Genomic DNA, 18,797 nt, shown 5'->3' on the forward strand with positions numbered 1-18,797 from the left:
CTCCCTGAAACTCTCTACAACCTCTGGTTCTTTCAGTTTATCCAGGAACCATCTCCTTAAATTCCCACCTTTTTGCAGTTTCTTCAGTTTCAATCTGCAGTTCATAACCAATAGACTGTGGTCAGAATCTACATCTGCCCCAGGAAATGTCTTACAGTTTAAAACCTGGTTCCTAAATCTCTGTCTTACCATTATATAATCTATCTGAAACCTGTCAGTATCTCCAGGCTTCTTCCATGTATACAGCCTCCTTTCATGATTCTTGAACCAAGTGTTAGCTATGATTAAGTTATGCTCTGTGCAAAATTCTACAAGGCGGCTTCTTCTTTCATTCCTTCCCCCCAATCCATATTCACCTACTATGTTTCCTTCTCTCCCTTTTCCTACTGACGAATTCCAGTCACCCCTGACTATTAAATTTTCGTCTCCCTTCACTACCTGAATAATTTCTTTTATCTCGTCATACATTTCATCTATTTCTTCATCATCTGCAGAGCTAGTTGGCATATAAACTTGTACTACTGTAGTAGGCATGGGCTTTGTGTCTATCTTGGCCACAATAATGTGTTCACTATGCTGTTTGTAGTAGCTAACCCGCACTCCTATTTTTTTATTCATTATTAAACCTACTCCTGCATTACCCCTATTTGATTTTGTATTTATAACCCTGTAATCACCTGACCAAGTCTTGTTCCTCCTGCCACTGAACTTCACTAATTCCCACTATATCTAACTTTAACCTATCCATCTCCCTTTTTAAATTTTCTAACCTACCTGCCCGATTTTTTGCTTATGATTGTCTTTTTAAAAATTTTTTATTTTTTACTCATTTTTATTTTGTATATATATATATATATATATATATATATAAAAAGAAAGATGATGAGACTTACCCAACAAAAGCGCTGGCAGGTCGATAGAAACACAAATAAACACAAACATACACACAAAACTCTAGCTTTCGCAACCAACGGTTGCCTCGTCAGGAAAGAGGGAAGGAGAAGGAAAGACAAAAGGATATGGGTTTTAAGGGAGAGGGTAAGGAGTCATTCCAATCCCGGGAGCGGAAAGACTTACCTTAGGGGGAAAAAAGGACAGGTATACACTAGCACACACACACATATCCATCCGCATATACACAGACACAAGCAGACATTTGTAAAGGCAAAGAGTTTGAGCAGAGATGTCAGTCGGGACGGAAGTATAGAGGCAAAGATGATGTTGAAAGACAGGTGAGGTATGAGCGGCGGCAGATTGAAATTAGGAATTAGCGGAGATTGAGGCCTGGCGGATAGCGAGAAGAGAGGATATGCTGAAGGGCAAGTTCCCATCTCCGGAGTTCTGACAGGTTGGTGTTAGTGGGAAGTATCCAGATAACCCGGACGGTGTAACACTGTGCCAAGATGTGCTGGCCGTGCACCAAGGCATGTTTAGCCACAGGGTGATCCTCATTACCAACAAACACTGTCTGCCTGTGTCCATTCATGCGAATGGACAGTTTGTTGCTGGTCATTCCCACATAGAACGCTTCACAGTGTAGGCAGGTCAGTTGGTAAATCACGTGGGTGCTTTCACACGTGGCTCTGCCTTTGATCGTGTACACCTTCCGGGTTACAGGACTGGAATAGGTGGTGGTGGGAGGGTGCATGGGACAGGTCTTACACCGGGGGCGGTTACAGGGGTAGGAGCCAGAGGGTAGGGAAGGTGGTTTGGGGATTTCATAGGGATGAACTAAGAGGTTACGAAGGTTAGGTGGACGGCGGAAAGACACTCTTGGTGGAGTGGGGAGGATTTCATGAAGGATGGATCTCATTTCAGGGCAGGATTTGAGGAAGTCGTATCCCTGCTGGAGAGCCACATTCAGAATCTGATCCAGTCCCGGAAAGTATCCTGTCACAAGTGGGGCACTTTTGGGGTTCTTCTGTGGAAGGTTCCGGGTTTGAGGAGATGAGGAAGTGGCTCTGGTTATTTGCTTCTGTACCAGGTCGGGAGGGTAGTTACGGGATGCAAAAGCTGTTTTCAGGTTGTTGGTGTAATGGTTCAAGGATTCCGGACTGGAGCAGATTCGTTTGCCACGAAGACCTAGGCTGTAGGGAAGGGACCGTTTGATGTGGAATGGGTGGCAGCTGTCATAATGGAGGTACTGTTGCTTGTTGGTGGGTTTGATGTGGACGGACGTGTGAAGCTGGCCATTGGACAGGTGGAGGTCAACGTCAAGGAAAGTGGCATGGGATTTAGAGTAGGACCAGGTGAATCTGATGGAACCAAAGGAGTTGAGGTTGGAGAGGAAATTCTGGAGTTCTTCTTCACTGTGAGTCCAGATCATGAAAATGTCATCAATAAATCTGTACCAAACTTTGGGTTGGCAGGCCTGGGTAACCAAGAAGGCTTCCTCTAAGCGACCCATGAATAGGTTGGCATACGAGGGGGCCATCCTGGTACCCATGGCTGTTCCCTTTAATTGTTGGTATGTCTGGCCTTCAAAAGTGAAGAAGTTGTGGGTCAGGATGAAGCTGGCTAAGGTAATGAGGAAAGAGGTTTTAGGTAGGGCGGCAGGTGATCGGCGTGAAAGGAAGTGCTCCATCGCAGCGAGGCCCTGGACATGCGGAATATTTGTGTATAAGGAAGTGGCATCAATGGTTACAAGGATGGTTTCCGGGGGTAACAGACTGGGTAGGGATTCCAGGCGTTCGAGAAAGTGGTTGGTGTCTTTGATGAAGGATGGGAGACTGCAAGTAATGGGTTGAAGGTGTTGATCTACGTAGGCAGAGATGCGTTCTGTGGGGGCTTGGTAACCAGCTACAATGGGACGGCCGGGATGATTGGGTTTGTGAATTTTGGGAAGAAGGTAGAAGGTGGGGGTGCGGGGTGTTGGTGGGGTCAGGAGGTTGATGGAGTCAGGTGAAAGGTTTTGTAGGGGGCCTAAGGTTCTGAGGATTCCTTGAAGCTCCGCCTGGACATCAGGAATGGGATTACCTTGGCAAACTTTGTAAGTAGTGTTGTCTGAAAGCTGACGCAGTCCCTCAGCCACATACTCCCGACGATCAAGTACCACAGTCGTGGAACCCTTGTCCGCCGGAAGAATGACGATGGATTGGTCGGCCTTCAGATCACGGATAGCCTGGGCTTCAGCAGTGGTGATGTTGGGAGTAGGATTAAGGTTTTTTAAGAAGGATTGAGAGGCAAGGCTGGAAGTCAGAAATTCCTGGAAGGTTAGGAGAGGGTGATTTTGAGGAAGAGGAGGTGGGTCCCGCTGTGACGGAGGACGGAACTGTTCCAGGCATGGTTCAATTTGGATAGTATCTTGGGGAGTTGGATCATTGGGAGTAGGATTAGGATCATTTTTCTTCGTGGCAAAGTGATATTTCCAGCAGAGAGTACGGCTGTAGGACAGTAAATCTTTGACAAGGGCTGTTTGGTTAAATCTGGGAGTGGGGCTGAAGGTGAGGCCTTTGGATAGGACAGAGGTTTCGGATTGGGAAAGAGGTTTGGAGGAGAGGTTAACTACTGAATTGGGGTGTTGTGGTTCCAGATTGTGTTGATTGGAGTTTTGAGGTTTTGGAGGGAGTGGAGCTGGAAGTGGGAGATTGAGTAGATGGGAGAGACTGGGTTTGTGTGCAATGAGAGGAGGTTGAGGTTTGCTGGAAAGGTTGTGAAGGGTGAGTGAGTTGCCTTTCCGGAGGTGGGAAACCAGGAGATTGGATAGTTTTTTAAGGTGGAGGGTGGCATGTTGTTCTAATTTGCGGTTGGCCTGTAGGAGGATGCTCTGAACAACTGGTGTGGATGTGGGAGAGGAAAGATTGAGGACTTTTATTAGGGACAGGAGTTGATGGGTGTGTTGATTGGCTGAGTGGATGTGTAGGTGAAGGATTAGGTGGGTGAGGGCAATGGATTGTTCGGTTTGGAACTGGTATAGGGACTGATGGAAGGAAGGGTTGCAGCCAGAGATGGGAACTTTAAGTGTGAGGCCTTTGGGGGTGATGCCAAATGTCAGACAAGCCTGAGAAAATAAAATATGGGAGTGTAATCTGGCTAGGGCGAAGGCATGTTTGCGGAGGGAATGTAAATAAAACTTAATGGGGTCGTTGTGGAGGTGTTGTGAGGGTGACATGGTACTGGAAGGTGGAAAGTGGAACACGAGGCTGAAATGAAAATGGAAATAAATATAAAAATATATGGGGAGAGATAAAGGTAAAACTAGAAAGCAGATGGAGATCTGGTGTGAAAAGAGGCGAAAAAGGGTTGGTTAGAGCTGGGCTATGTTGATCCTGTGGTGAACTTGTGTAGGTAGATAATGATGTGCACAAAGGTTAGGTGGTTGTGTTGCCGCCAAAACACGTTAAAGGGTGGAGAAATACGGGAAAATTTCGAAAAAACTACGTGAGGATGTATTAAAAGGGTGGTTTGGTGGTGGCAGATTATGGAAATGAAGCTAACAATTGTCTGATGAAGAAATAATGACGTTAAAACCTGTGGGAAGCGGCTAAAAATGATCGATGATGTGAGAAAAACGGAAATGGAAATAAAGCAAAAGATATTAAAACTAGCCGAAAAGGTTGTTTAATAGCTGAAAGGAACTGTTTGTGAACTGGAAACGGTGGATTTTATAGCAGCGGTAGTGTTGAAAGCGGAAAAAAAAAATTTTTTTGGTTATGGTTTGGAAGTGGGTTACGTATTGTTACGTACTATTGAGTATATATCGGCGGGATAAAATTGTATACTGGATTACGGTAAAAAAGGAGAAGGTGAATAGAAAGTAAAACTGCTGGCAAAAACAGAAGGAGGAAATAAGATGACAGAAAAGACTACGAAATGTAACAGTGACAATAACAATAACAATAACAAACGTGATTGTTGGATTCAAATTAATGATATGAATATAATAGAGGGAAACATTCCACGTGGGAAAATTATTTAAAAAGAAAGATGATGAGACTTACCCAACAAAAGCGCTGGCAGGTCGATAGAAACACAAATAAACACAAACATACACACAAAACTCTAGCTTTCGCAACCAACGGTTGCCTCGTCAGGAAAGAGGGAAGGAGAAGGAAAGACAAAAGGATATGGGTTTTAAGGGAGAGGGTAAGGAGTCATTCCAATCCCGGGAGCGGAAAGACTTACCTTAGGGGGAAAAAAGGACAGGTATACACTAGCACACACACACATATCCATCCGCATATACACAGACACAAGCAGACATTTGTAAAGGCAAAGAGTTTGAGCAGAGATGTCAGTCGGGACGGAAGTATAGAGGCAAAGATGATGTTGAAAGACAGGTGAGGTATGAGCGGCGGCAGATTGAAATTAGGAATTAGCGGAGATTGAGGCCTGGCGGATAGCGAGAAGAGAGGATATGCTGAAGGGCAAGTTCCCATCTCCGGAGTTCTGACAGGTTGGTGTTAGTGGGAAGTATCCAGATAACCCGGACGGTGTAACACTGTGCCAAGATGTGCTGGCCGTGCACCAAGGCATGTTTAGCCACAGGGTGATCCTCATTACCAACAAACACTGTCTGCCTGTGTCCATTCATGCGAATGGACAGTTTGTTGCTGGTCATTCCCACATAGAACGCTTCACAGTGTAGGCAGGTCAGTTGGTAAATCACGTGGGTGCTTTCACACGTGGCTCTGCCTTTGATCGTGTACACCTTCCGGGTTACAGGACTGGAATAGGTGGTGGTGGGAGGGTGCATGGGACAGGTCTTACACCGGGGGCGGTTACAGGGGTAGGAGCCAGAGGGTAGGGAAGGTGGTTTGGGGATTTCATAGGGATGAACTAAGAGGTTACGAAGGTTAGGTGGACGGCGGAAAGACACTCTTGGTGGAGTGGGGAGGATTTCATGAAGGATGGATCTCATTTCAGGGCAGGATTTGAGGAAGTCGTATCCCTGCTGGAGAGCCACATTCAGAATCTGATCCAGTCCCGGAAAGTATCCTGTCACAAGTGGGGCACTTTTGGGGTTCTTCTGTGGAAGGTTCCGGGTTTGAGGAGATGAGGAAGTGGCTCTGGTTATTTGCTTCTGTACCAGGTCGGGAGGGTAGTTACGGGATGCAAAAGCTGTTTTCAGGTTGTTGGTGTAATGGTTCAAGGATTCCGGACTGGAGCAGATTCGTTTGCCACGAAGACCTAGGCTGTAGGGAAGGGACCGTTTGATGTGGAATGGGTGGCAGCTGTCATAATGGAGGTACTGTTGCTTGTTGGTGGGTTTGATGTGGACGGACGTGTGAAGCTGGCCATTGGACAGGTGGAGGTCAACGTCAAGGAAAGTGGCATGGGATTTAGAGTAGGACCAGGTGAATCTGATGGAACCAAAGGAGTTGAGGTTGGAGAGGAAATTCTGGAGTTCTTCTTCACTGTGAGTCCAGATCATGAAAATGTCATCAATAAATCTGTACCAAACTTTGGGTTGGCAGGCCTGGGTAACCAAGAAGGCTTCCTCTAAGCGACCCATGAATAGGTTGGCATACGAGGGGGCCATCCTGGTACCCATGGCTGTTCCCTTTAATTGTTGGTATGTCTGGCCTTCAAAAGTGAAGAAGTTGTGGGTCAGGATGAAGCTGGCTAAGGTAATGAGGAAAGAGGTTTTAGGTAGGGCGGCAGGTGATCGGCGTGAAAGGAAGTGCTCCATCGCAGCGAGGCCCTGGACATGCGGAATATTTGTGTATAAGGAAGTGGCATCAATGGTTACAAGGATGGTTTCCGGGGGTAACAGACTGGGTAGGGATTCCAGGCGTTCGAGAAAGTGGTTGGTGTCTTTGATGAAGGATGGGAGACTGCAAGTAATGGGTTGAAGGTGTTGATCTACGTAGGCAGAGATGCGTTCTGTGGGGGCTTGGTAACCAGCTACAATGGGACGGCCGGGATGATTGGGTTTGTGAATTTTGGGAAGAAGGTAGAAGGTGGGGGTGCGGGGTGTTGGTGGGGTCAGGAGGTTGATGGAGTCAGGTGAAAGGTTTTGTAGGGGGCCTAAGGTTCTGAGGATTCCTTGAAGCTCCGCCTGGACATCAGGAATGGGATTACCTTGGCAAACTTTGTAAGTAGTGTTGTCTGAAAGCTGACGCAGTCCCTCAGCCACATACTCCCGACGATCAAGTACCACAGTCGTGGAACCCTTGTCCGCCGGAAGAATGACGATGGATTGGTCGGCCTTCAGATCACGGATAGCCTGGGCTTCAGCAGTGGTGATGTTGGGAGTAGGATTAAGGTTTTTTAAGAAGGATTGAGAGGCAAGGCTGGAAGTCAGAAATTCCTGGAAGGTTAGGAGAGGGTGATTTTGAGGAAGAGGAGGTGGGTCCCGCTGTGACGGAGGACGGAACTGTTCCAGGCATGGTTCAATTTGGATAGTATCTTGGGGAGTTGGATCATTGGGAGTAGGATTAGGATCATTTTTCTTCGTGGCAAAGTGATATTTCCAGCAGAGAGTACGGCTGTAGGACAGTAAATCTTTGACAAGGGCTGTTTGGTTAAATCTGGGAGTGGGGCTGAAGGTGAGGCCTTTGGATAGGACAGAGGTTTCGGATTGGGAAAGAGGTTTGGAGGAGAGGTTAACTACTGAATTGGGGTGTTGTGGTTCCAGATTGTGTTGATTGGAGTTTTGAGGTTTTGGAGGGAGTGGAGCTGGAAGTGGGAGATTGAGTAGATGGGAGAGACTGGGTTTGTGTGCAATGAGAGGAGGTTGAGGTTTGCTGGAAAGGTTGTGAAGGGTGAGTGAGTTGCCTTTCCGGAGGTGGGAAACCAGGAGATTGGATAGTTTTTTAAGGTGGAGGGTGGCATGTTGTTCTAATTTGCGGTTGGCCTGTAGGAGGATGCTCTGAACAACTGGTGTGGATGTGGGAGAGGAAAGATTGAGGACTTTTATTAGGGACAGGAGTTGATGGGTGTGTTGATTGGCTGAGTGGATGTGTAGGTGAAGGATTAGGTGGGTGAGGGCAATGGATTGTTCGGTTTGGAACTGGTATAGGGACTGATGGAAGGAAGGGTTGCAGCCAGAGATGGGAACTTTAAGTGTGAGGCCTTTGGGGGTGATGCCAAATGTCAGACAAGCCTGAGAAAATAAAATATGGGAGTGTAATCTGGCTAGGGCGAAGGCATGTTTGCGGAGGGAATGTAAATAAAACTTAATGGGGTCGTTGTGGAGGTGTTGTGAGGGTGACATGGTACTGGAAGGTGGAAAGTGGAACACGAGGCTGAAATGAAAATGGAAATAAATATAAAAATATATGGGGAGAGATAAAGGTAAAACTAGAAAGCAGATGGAGATCTGGTGTGAAAAGAGGCGAAAAAGGGTTGGTTAGAGCTGGGCTATGTTGATCCTGTGGTGAACTTGTGTAGGTAGATAATGATGTGCACAAAGGTTAGGTGGTTGTGTTGCCGCCAAAACACGTTAAAGGGTGGAGAAATACGGGAAAATTTCGAAAAAACTACGTGAGGATGTATTAAAAGGGTGGTTTGGTGGTGGCAGATTATGGAAATGAAGCTAACAATTGTCTGATGAAGAAATAATGACGTTAAAACCTGTGGGAAGCGGCTAAAAATGATCGATGATGTGAGAAAAACGGAAATGGAAATAAAGCAAAAGATATTAAAACTAGCCGAAAAGGTTGTTTAATAGCTGAAAGGAACTGTTTGTGAACTGGAAACGGTGGATTTTATAGCAGCGGTAGTGTTGAAAGCGGAAAAAAAAAATTTTTTTGGTTATGGTTTGGAAGTGGGTTACGTATTGTTACGTACTATTGAGTATATATCGGCGGGATAAAATTGTATACTGGATTACGGTAAAAAAGGAGAAGGTGAATAGAAAGTAAAACTGCTGGCAAAAACAGAAGGAGGAAATAAGATGACAGAAAAGACTACGAAATGTAACAGTGACAATAACAATAACAATAACAAACGTGATTGTTGGATTCAAATTAATGATATGAATATAATAGAGGGAAACATTCCACGTGGGAAAATTATTTAAAAAGAAAGATGATGAGACTTACCCAACAAAAGCGCTGGCAGGTCGATAGAAACACAAATAAACACAAACATACACACAAAACTCTAGCTTTCGCAACCAACGGTTGCCTCGTCAGGAAAGAGGGAAGGAGAAGGAAAGACAAAAGGATATGGGTTTTAAGGGAGAGGGTAAGGAGTCATTCCAGTCCCGGGAGCGGAAAGACTTACCTTAGGGGGAAAAAAGGACAGGTATACACTAGCACACACACACATATCCATCCGCATATACACAGACACAAGCAGACATTTGTAAAGGCAAAGAGTTTGAGCAGAGATGTCAGTCGGGACGGAAGTATAGAGGCAAAGATGATGTTGAAAGACAGGTGAGGTATGAGCGGCGGCAGATTGAAATTAGGAATTAGCGGAGATTGAGGCCTGGCGGATAGCGAGAAGAGAGGATATGCTGAAGGGCAAGTTCCCATCTCCGGAGTTCTGACAGGTTGGTGTTAGTGGGAAGTATCCAGATAACCCGGACGGTGTAACACTGTGCCAAGATGTGCTGGCCGTGCACCAAGGCATGTTTAGCCACCTCCGGAAAGGCAACTCACTCACCCTTCACAACCTTTCCAGCAAACCTCAACCTCCTCTCATTGCACACAAACCCAGTCTCTCCCATCTACTCAATCTCCCACTTCCAGCTCCACTCCCTCCAAAACCTCAAAACTCCAATCAACACAATCTGGAACCACAACACCCCAATTCAGTAGTTAACCTCTCCTCCAAACCTCTTTCCCAATCCGAAACCTCTGTCCTATCCAAAGGCCTCACCTTCAGCCCCACTCCCAGATTTAACCAAACAGCCCTTGTCAAAGATTTACTGTCCTACAGCCGTACTCTCTGCTGGAAATATCACTTTGCCACGAAGAAAAATGATCCTAATCCTACTCCCAATGATCCAACTCCCCAAGATACTATCCAAATTGAACCATGCCTGGAACAGTTCCGTCCTCCGTCACAGCGGGACCCACCTCCTCTTCCTCAAAATCACCCTCTCCTAACCTTCCAGGAATTTCTGACTTCCAGCCTTGCCTCTCAATCCTTCTTAAAAAACCTTAATCCTACTCCCAACATCACCACTGCTGAAGCCCAGGCTATCCGTGATCTGAAGGCCGACCAATCCATCGTCATTCTTCCGGCGGACAAGGGTTCCACGACTGTGGTACTTGATCGTCGGGAGTATGTGGCTGAGGGACTGCGTCAGCTTTCAGACAACACTACTTACAAAGTTTGCCAAGGTAATCCCATTCCTGATGTCCAGGCGGAGCTTCAAGGAATCCTCAGAACCTTAGGCCCCCTACAAAACCTTTCACCTGACTCCATCAACCTCCTGACCCCACCAACACCCCGCACCCCCACCTTCTACCTTCTTCCCAAAATTCACAAACCCAATCATCCCGGCCGTCCCATTGTAGCTGGTTACCAAGCCCCCACAGAACGCATCTCTGCCTACGTAGATCAACACCTTCAACCCATTACTTGCAGTCTCCCATCCTTCATCAAAGACACCAACCACTTTCTCGAACGCCTGGAATCCCTACCCAGTCTGTTACCCCCGGAAACCATCCTTGTAACCATTGATGCCACTTCCTTATACACAAATATTCCGCATGTCCAGGGCCTCGCTGCGATGGAGCACTTCCTTTCACGCCGATCACCTGCCGCCCTACCTAAAACCTCTTTCCTCATTACCTTAGCCAGCTTCATCCTGACCCACAACTTCTTCACTTTTGAAGGCCAGACATACCAACAATTAAAGGGAACAGCCATGGGTACCAGGATGGCCCCCTCGTATGCCAACCTATTCATGGGTCGCTTAGAGGAAGCCTTCTTGGTTACCCAGGCCTGCCAACCCAAAGTTTGGTACAGATTTATTGATGACATTTTCATGATCTGGACTCACAGTGAAGAAGAACTCCAGAATTTCCTCTCCAACCTCAACTCCTTTGGTTCCATCAGATTCACCTGGTCCTACTCTAAATCCCATGCCACTTTCCTTGACGTTGACCTCCACCTGTCCAATGGCCAGCTTCACACGTCCGTCCACATCAAACCCACCAACAAGCAACAGTACCTCCATTATGACAGCTGCCACCCATTCCACATCAAACGGTCCCTTCCCTACAGCCTAGGTCTTCGTGGCAAACGAATCTGCTCCAGTCCGGAATCCTTGAACCATTACACCAACAACCTGAAAACAGCTTTTGCATCCCGTAACTACCCTCCCGACCTGGTACAGAAGCAAATAACCAGAGCCACTTCCTCATCTCCTCAAACCCGGAACCTTCCACAGAAGAACCCCAAAAGTGCCCCACTTGTGACAGGATACTTTCCGGGACTGGATCAGATTCTGAATGTGGCTCTCCAGCAGGGATACGACTTCCTCAAATCCTGCCCTGAAATGAGATCCATCCTTCATGAAATCCTCCCCACTCCACCAAGAGTGTCTTTCCGCCGTCCACCTAACCTTCGTAACCTCTTAGTTCATCCCTATGAAATCCCCAAACCACCTTCCCTACCCTCTGGCTCCTACCCCTGTAACCGCCCCCGGTGTAAGACCTGTCCCATGCACCCTCCCACCACCACCTATTCCAGTCCTGTAACCCGGAAGGTGTACACGATCAAAGGCAGAGCCACGTGTGAAAGCACCCACGTGATTTACCAACTGACCTGCCTACACTGTGAAGCGTTCTATGTGGGAATGACCAGCAACAAACTGTCCATTCGCATGAATGGACACAGGCAGACAGTGTTTGTTGGTAATGAGGATCACCCTGTGGCTAAACATGCCTTGGTGCACGGCCAGCACATCTTGGCACAGTGTTACACCGTCCGGGTTATCTGGATACTTCCCACTAACACCAACCTGTCAGAACTCCGGAGATGGGAACTTGCCCTTCAGCATATCCTCTCTTCTCGCTATCCGCCAGGCCTCAATCTCCGCTAATTCCTAATTTCAATCTGCCGCCGCTCATACCTCACCTGTCTTTCAACATCATCTTTGCCTCTATACTTCCGTCCCGACTGACATCTCTGCTCAAACTCTTTGCCTTTACAAATGTCTGCTTGTGTCTGTGTATATGCGGATGGATATGTGTGTGTGTGCTAGTGTATACCTGTCCTTTTTTCCCCCTAAGGTAAGTCTTTCCGCTCCCGGGATTGGAATGACTCCTTACCCTCTCCCTTAAAACCCATATCCTTTTGTCTTTCCTTCTCCTTCCCTCTTTCCTGACGAGGCAACCGTTGGTTGCGAAAGCTAGAGTTTTGTGTGTATGTTTGTGTTTATTTGTGTTTCTATCGACCTGCCAGCGCTTTTGTTGGGTAAGTCTCATCATCTTTCTTTTTAAATAATTTTCCCACGTGGAATGTTTCCCTCTATTATATATATATATATATATATATATATATATATATGACTTAGGATACACCAAACGATAAGCATTAGGGCGTGGATTTTCTATGACTTCAAAAGGCCCAATATAGATATCAAAGAATTTTTTAATTTCTGAAGTTAACATTTTTGATTTTTCATGAGATTTGACCAGAACAAGATCCCCAATTTTGAAAGTGGTTAATTTTACCCTATTGTTATGTCTTTTATTCCTCTTTTCCCCTTGTTTCCTCATAGTTTCCCTGACAATATTTTCTCTCTCTTGCATGGTTAAAGGTGTACATTTAGGAAATTCAATAAGTTCTGGTATAAGATTTGGAGGTCTAATATTAAACATAATCTCATACGGTGAAAATCCTGTGGAACTATGTTGTAGGCTATTCATAATATCTTCAAAATTTCGAATGTGCTCAAACCAGGTTGGATGTTTATGGCTACAATAGGTTCTACAGAGTCTCCCAATTTCCCTCATATATCTTTCTGCAGGATTGGTGGACGGAGAATAAACAGATATAAGTATATGCTTCAATTTCGATCTTTCAATAAACTTTTTCCAAATTTTAGAGGTGAACTGTGAACCATTATCTGATAATATAGCTTTTGGTTTAGCCACCTGTGCAAAATAATATCTTTCAATTTTTATTATAATTTCATGGCTAGTAGCTTTTTTCACTGGATATAGTTTAATTAATTTTGAAAATACATCTACCATAACAAATATGTAACAGTGACCACCTTTACTTTTTGGTAACATTCCATATAAGTCTACTGTGATAAGATCTAAGGGTTTTTCCGAAATAATGTTTTGCATCTCTCCACGACATCTTTGATTGCTCACTTTTACTCTCTGACATTTGTCACAGGTTGCCAATACTTTTCTTACCAATATTGTAAAAATAAACATTTTCTTGTATCTTTTGAATGCACTTCTGTGTCCCACAATGAACAAAACTTTCATGTATGTAAATGATCAGCTTATCAGCATCTGCCTCTGGCCAACACAGTTTCCAATTATCAGAATCTACATCTGTTCTCCGAAATAAAATCCCCTTATGTAATTTGTAAAATTTATCAAGTTTCTCATACCCCTTCTTCCCTAAACATTCTTTGATTAATTTCCAACTTTGATCTAAATTTTGGTTTTTTCTAATTTTGTTACACATAGCTCTAATTGTTTTCTCATTTTCCACCCCTTTCAAGTATCTAATTTTAAATTGCTTTTCCTCCTCTTGTTCAAAAATCTCATTTTCTCCCCCAATTGGTAACCTTGAAAGTGAATCAGCTACTACATTCTCAGAACCTTTTATGAGTTTGATTTCAAAGTCAAACTGTTGCAGGAATATTGCCCATCTGGTCAATCTACTGTGGTATAATTTGCACTCTTGTAAGTAACTCAAAGCTTTGTGATCCGAAAATACTATGGTTTTATGTCCAATAAGGTAAATTCTAAATTTTGTAAAAGCCCAATGAATTGCCAAAAGTTCCTTCTCTGTGACTGTATAATTCTTCTCACGCTTGAGCAACATTCTGCTTGCAAATGCTATGGTACAATGTATCTTAACTCCATTCTCTACTCTTTCTTGAAATAACTCTGCTCCAAGCCCATAATTACTGCTATCAGTGTTCAACCAAATGGTAAATTAAAATCAGGTCTGTGTAATAAGTGTTGCTTCCTCAACTCTTGCTTAATTTCATCAGACTCTTCCTGACAACTTTTATCCCAAACCCAAACAGTGTTTTTCTTAAGTAACTGACTTAAATATGGTGCATTCAGACTCTGATCACTTGTATGTTTTCAGTAATAACCGCATAACCCAAAGAACGACTTTAATTGTTTTTTAGTCTTAGGAATAGGAATTTCTGAAATTGCTTTAATTTTTTCTGGATCTGCCAAAATTCTCTTGTCTGTGACAACATGACCCAAAAATTTTAATTCAGAAACTGCAAATTTACATTTCTCTAATTTCAATGTCATCCCCCCTTTTCTAAGTTTTTCACAAACTGACTTCAAAATCGAAAAATGTTCCTCCCAATTTTGCCCTGTAACCAAAATGTCATCTACATAAATTATCAGTTTAGATGCAAGTTCTTGCCCCAGTACATGATCCAAAGCTCTTATAAATTCTGAAACAGAAGAATTTAACCCAAATGGCACAACACAATATTGGTAACTCTTCCCATTGTACAAGAAAGCAGTATATTTCCTAGAATTAACCGAAAGTGGTACCTGATGAAAACCCGAAGTTAGATCCAAACTTGACATATATTTTATATCTGTAAATTTATAGAGTAACTCATCAATATTTTCGGGATGGTCTGTCTGTCTAAACAAAATTTAGTTTAAGTGTATGGAGTCCAAAACCAATCTTACTCCACCATCGTTTTTCGAAACTAGTACTAGAGGATTGTTATATGCACTGATACTCCTTTCTATTATATTACCCATCCTTCCATCTTTTTCAACTCTTTCTCAACAGCAGGTCTTGTTGATATTGCAATACTGTATGGTTTTATGAAAAATGGTTCATGAGGTTTTACCTGAAGCTTACACTGATAACCCTTTACCCTACCAGGTATGTCACTGAAAACATCACTGTATTCCCACAGCAGATTTTCTAACTGTTGTTTTTGCTCCCCAGATAAATTTTGTGTTTCTGAAATTTTCAAATTTACTAAATTCCCAAATTCAACTTCATCAGTATCAAATCTATGAGTTTCGATATTCTCCAATCTCTTTTCTTTTAGTAAATTGATACTTTCAAAATTTCCATTACTCCAATCACCAAGTGTGTTCACAAAATTTGTCTGAATGTATTCCCTTTCACTAGTTTCTATCAAAAGTTTTCTTCCAACCCAATCAAATGCTGTATTTACTTTTACTATCCAATTCATACCCAAAAGAAAATTCTCATTAAATTCCTGAATTACAACCATGTGTGAACAACTTGCCTTCAATTAAAAATGTCACTAAAGCCTGGCTTTTTACCAATTTACTGCTCTTCCTTTTATCTTTACCCCAACAACTGGCATTTCAACAAAATCTTTCCCCTCTTTCAATTTCTTGCTTAACCTTCCAGATATTCCCGAGATCTCACTTCCTATATCAATTAAACATTTACCAATCCATGACCCAATTTGAACTTTTATATAAGGACTGCAAAATTGATCACTTTTCTCAGAACCTGTATCCTCATCTAATAAATCACTGTCAATTTCCCCAAACCTATACTTATCAGAATCATATGGTATATCATTACATGTTTTATTTGTCACAGTTATAAAATTTGCACAAGATACAAAATTGTCATTAGTACCCTCTATTATCTCAAATAGCCAAGAATTTTCATCCAAACCACATTGTATACTATTGAAGTACTTATCCTTCAGCTTTTCAAAAATAAAATATCTCATCTTTTTCCACCACTCAGGACATATAGTTTCACATACATTAATAAGCATCTTTCTAAAGTTCTTGTCAAAAGAAATAGTTTCACTGTTCAGCCATAGTTTCATAAGAAATGTGTGTGTGTCATTAGTATCTGTAAAAGTTTCACTTAGGCTAGAAGTTATACATGTGTCATCATTATTTGTGTAGTCAGATTCTTTACCAACAACATCAAAATTCACACTTTCACATACACCCTGCTTGCGAGCCTTATTCATGCTGGTTACATCCCTGGGAATTTCTATAATATTCTCACTATTTAATCCATTTTCAACCATGTGTATACCCAACTCCCTATTTAAACTAATGAAACACCTTTCCTCAACATCATCATCAATACCATTACTATCATTATCAACTTTATTATCAACCTCATTATCATTATACATATTCAGGTCATACACATTCAAATTATCCCCCAAAATATAATTTCCCCTTTCTAAAGTTACCAGATCCCTTTCACCAATATTTTCATTCTCACAGCATGTATTCTCTCTTTCATTCACACACGTCTCTGAACTACTACAAATCTGACTATGAATTACATCATTTGACAAAGTGTTGTTCTTTTCTGCCCAAGTGTAAAACTCTGTCAAATTAAATGAATCACAATTACTTTTATCTACTGTATGTTCTTGTGTACTGAAAATTTTATCTTTATCAATATCATTATTATTTTCCTCCTGAAATTTTTTCAATAAGTAACAACTAATAACGTCATGTGATAGCTTAGGTTTGGAACTGTCATGTTTGGGTTTATGATAGTCACATCCATTGGTCCTTTCATCATGCTCACCTTCTGCCTCAACCTTACGGACCTTCAAGGGGGCGTCTACTCGTTTTTTATTTCCAGTTCCTGTTCGAACTGCTGATTGTGGTTCTGCCAATGTCTCTGATCAACATATCTGTTCCCATCCCTATGCCAAACATACCTGATTGTTGGTAGTTTCTATTGTACTGATCTCTATCAAAATTTCTGTGATTTTGATCTCTAAAATGTTCTCTATTTTGTTGATTACTTCCGCGAAAATGTTGTTCTTGTTTTGGATGAAAATTATGGTCCTTCTTTTGAAAATTGTTATATCCCCCTGAATTTTGACTGACACCATGATAATTGTTTTGTTCCCTTTTTTGAAAGTTATCATTTCCCCAATTTTGACCATTACCTTTCTGAGTAAACCCACTGTGTGTTCTTGTTGTTACCCTATCCAACTTTTCAATATAATTGAGAAACTGCTCTACATTACTATCAGGACAATGAACTAAACTCAACTGCATTGCTGATGGCAATCTTCTCTTTAAGGTATCAATTTTGATCAAGTCATCCAAAGGTTTTGTTAAATGAATAAGTTTTTGAAGTTCACTTTTGCAAAATTGTTTCATGCTCCCATCTGATTCTCTATAGTTTCTCCCATTCAAAAATTCACTTTTGATTCTAGTTTGTTTAAGATCATCCCAAAAATTTTCCAGAAATTTTGATTCAAATTCTGAAAAGGTCATCCCCACAGTTACAATCTGGTTTGCCCAAGTCAAAACTTCCCCTTCCAAGAATTTTTTCACAAATTTAATTTTCATATCATCTGGTGAGTGAGGTAAAAAACAATCCTTACAATACTGTATAAAATCAACGGGATGTAAGGGTCCATCTACCGAAAAGTGCTTCACTGGAATATTAGATACAAGATTGCATGTGTTGACATTGTGATTTTTGCTTTGAAATTCAATGTCAAAACTTTCAGTTTTTTCGCTAAGTCCTTTGGTCTATTTTTTGTTTTCTAAATCATTGCACTCTTCTTTTTTTTCTAGAGTAACCAGGCGATTGTCAGTTTCTTGTTGTACATTTTTTACTAAAACTTTTGTATTCTCATCCAAATTTTTAATTTCCCATTTTATCTCATTAAAATCAATTAAATTTCTTTCTCTATCTACCAGTAACTCATTTTTTACAGTATTAATTTCACCGCTCAATTTAGCATCAATTTCATTTACTTTTGCTTCCACAGATTCTATTTTTTCCTCAACACTGCCAACTCTGTTCGAAAGATCACCCACTTGGGTATTGACTGCTTGGACTTGCAACAAAGTGTTATCAATTTTTTCGTCCCAGTAAGTCTTATTGTTGTCAACTGATTGTTTAATTTCTTTCGTGAAATTTACAAGAAAACTTTTTAAATCAAATTGATCGGTTCTTTCTGTTTCATTTGACCTGTCCTGATTTTCGAAGTCTATTAAATTACTACTTTCTACTTTAGGCACAATACTCTCGAAAATCTCATAAGTCATTGTGAAGAAAAAAAAAATATACACAACAATACAAAACAAGATAAAAAGATTGTTTTAACAAAATACGAGGGTTTCATGACTTATCTGGAACACTCTTCTACTGTTGCAAAAACCACGTTTTCCATCCATGTGATTATTGGCCAAATTTCTTGAAATTACTTCTTCTGTCGAAAATTATATTTTTCGCCGAAACATTTCTTCTCCAAAACTTTTACTTCCTGATGAACACAAATACTGTAACACACATTCTGAAAAAACTGGTATTAACACACAAAAATTTTCTTCCTCGTAGCACTGTTGAAGATCTAGTGAACCCAATATCCCGGCTACAGTCCCCAGTTGAAATATAGTATCCCGGCTAAGACACAAGTTGAAATATGCTCACTATTTTTTATTTACTTAAATTTGACATATTTCGTGACAATACCTTTTCCGTTAGATGTTTACACGGCGATATTAGTCTTGGCTTCAGTTGTCTATCGGAAGTATCATTCCACAATGCATCTTTGTCGGTTGCAGAAATGACCTGGTTCAAAGTGTTTGCCTCATTTTTGGTGCTTCAAATACCATTTCTTCGAATGTAGTTTCTTCTTAAAGTTTATTTAGAAAAATAGTAACGTAATTCAAAATTATTTATGATGGCGACCTGCACATTCTTCTTCCGTCAACACACACCAA

At 42.1% G+C, this 18,797-nt stretch overlaps 1 protein-coding gene across 1 annotated transcript in view; it reads left to right on the plus strand.

The window, feature by feature from the left end:
- Window positions 1–18,797, plus strand: part of LOC126190706 (trifunctional enzyme subunit alpha, mitochondrial) — a 157,446-nt gene that overhangs the window by 116,167 nt on the left and 22,482 nt on the right. The gene's annotated exons all lie outside the window — the stretch shown is intronic.

Source organism: Schistocerca cancellata, chromosome 6 (assembly GCF_023864275.1).
Source record: "Schistocerca cancellata isolate TAMUIC-IGC-003103 chromosome 6, iqSchCanc2.1, whole genome shotgun sequence".
Taxonomy (NCBI): Eukaryota; Metazoa; Arthropoda; class Insecta; order Orthoptera; family Acrididae; genus Schistocerca; species Schistocerca cancellata.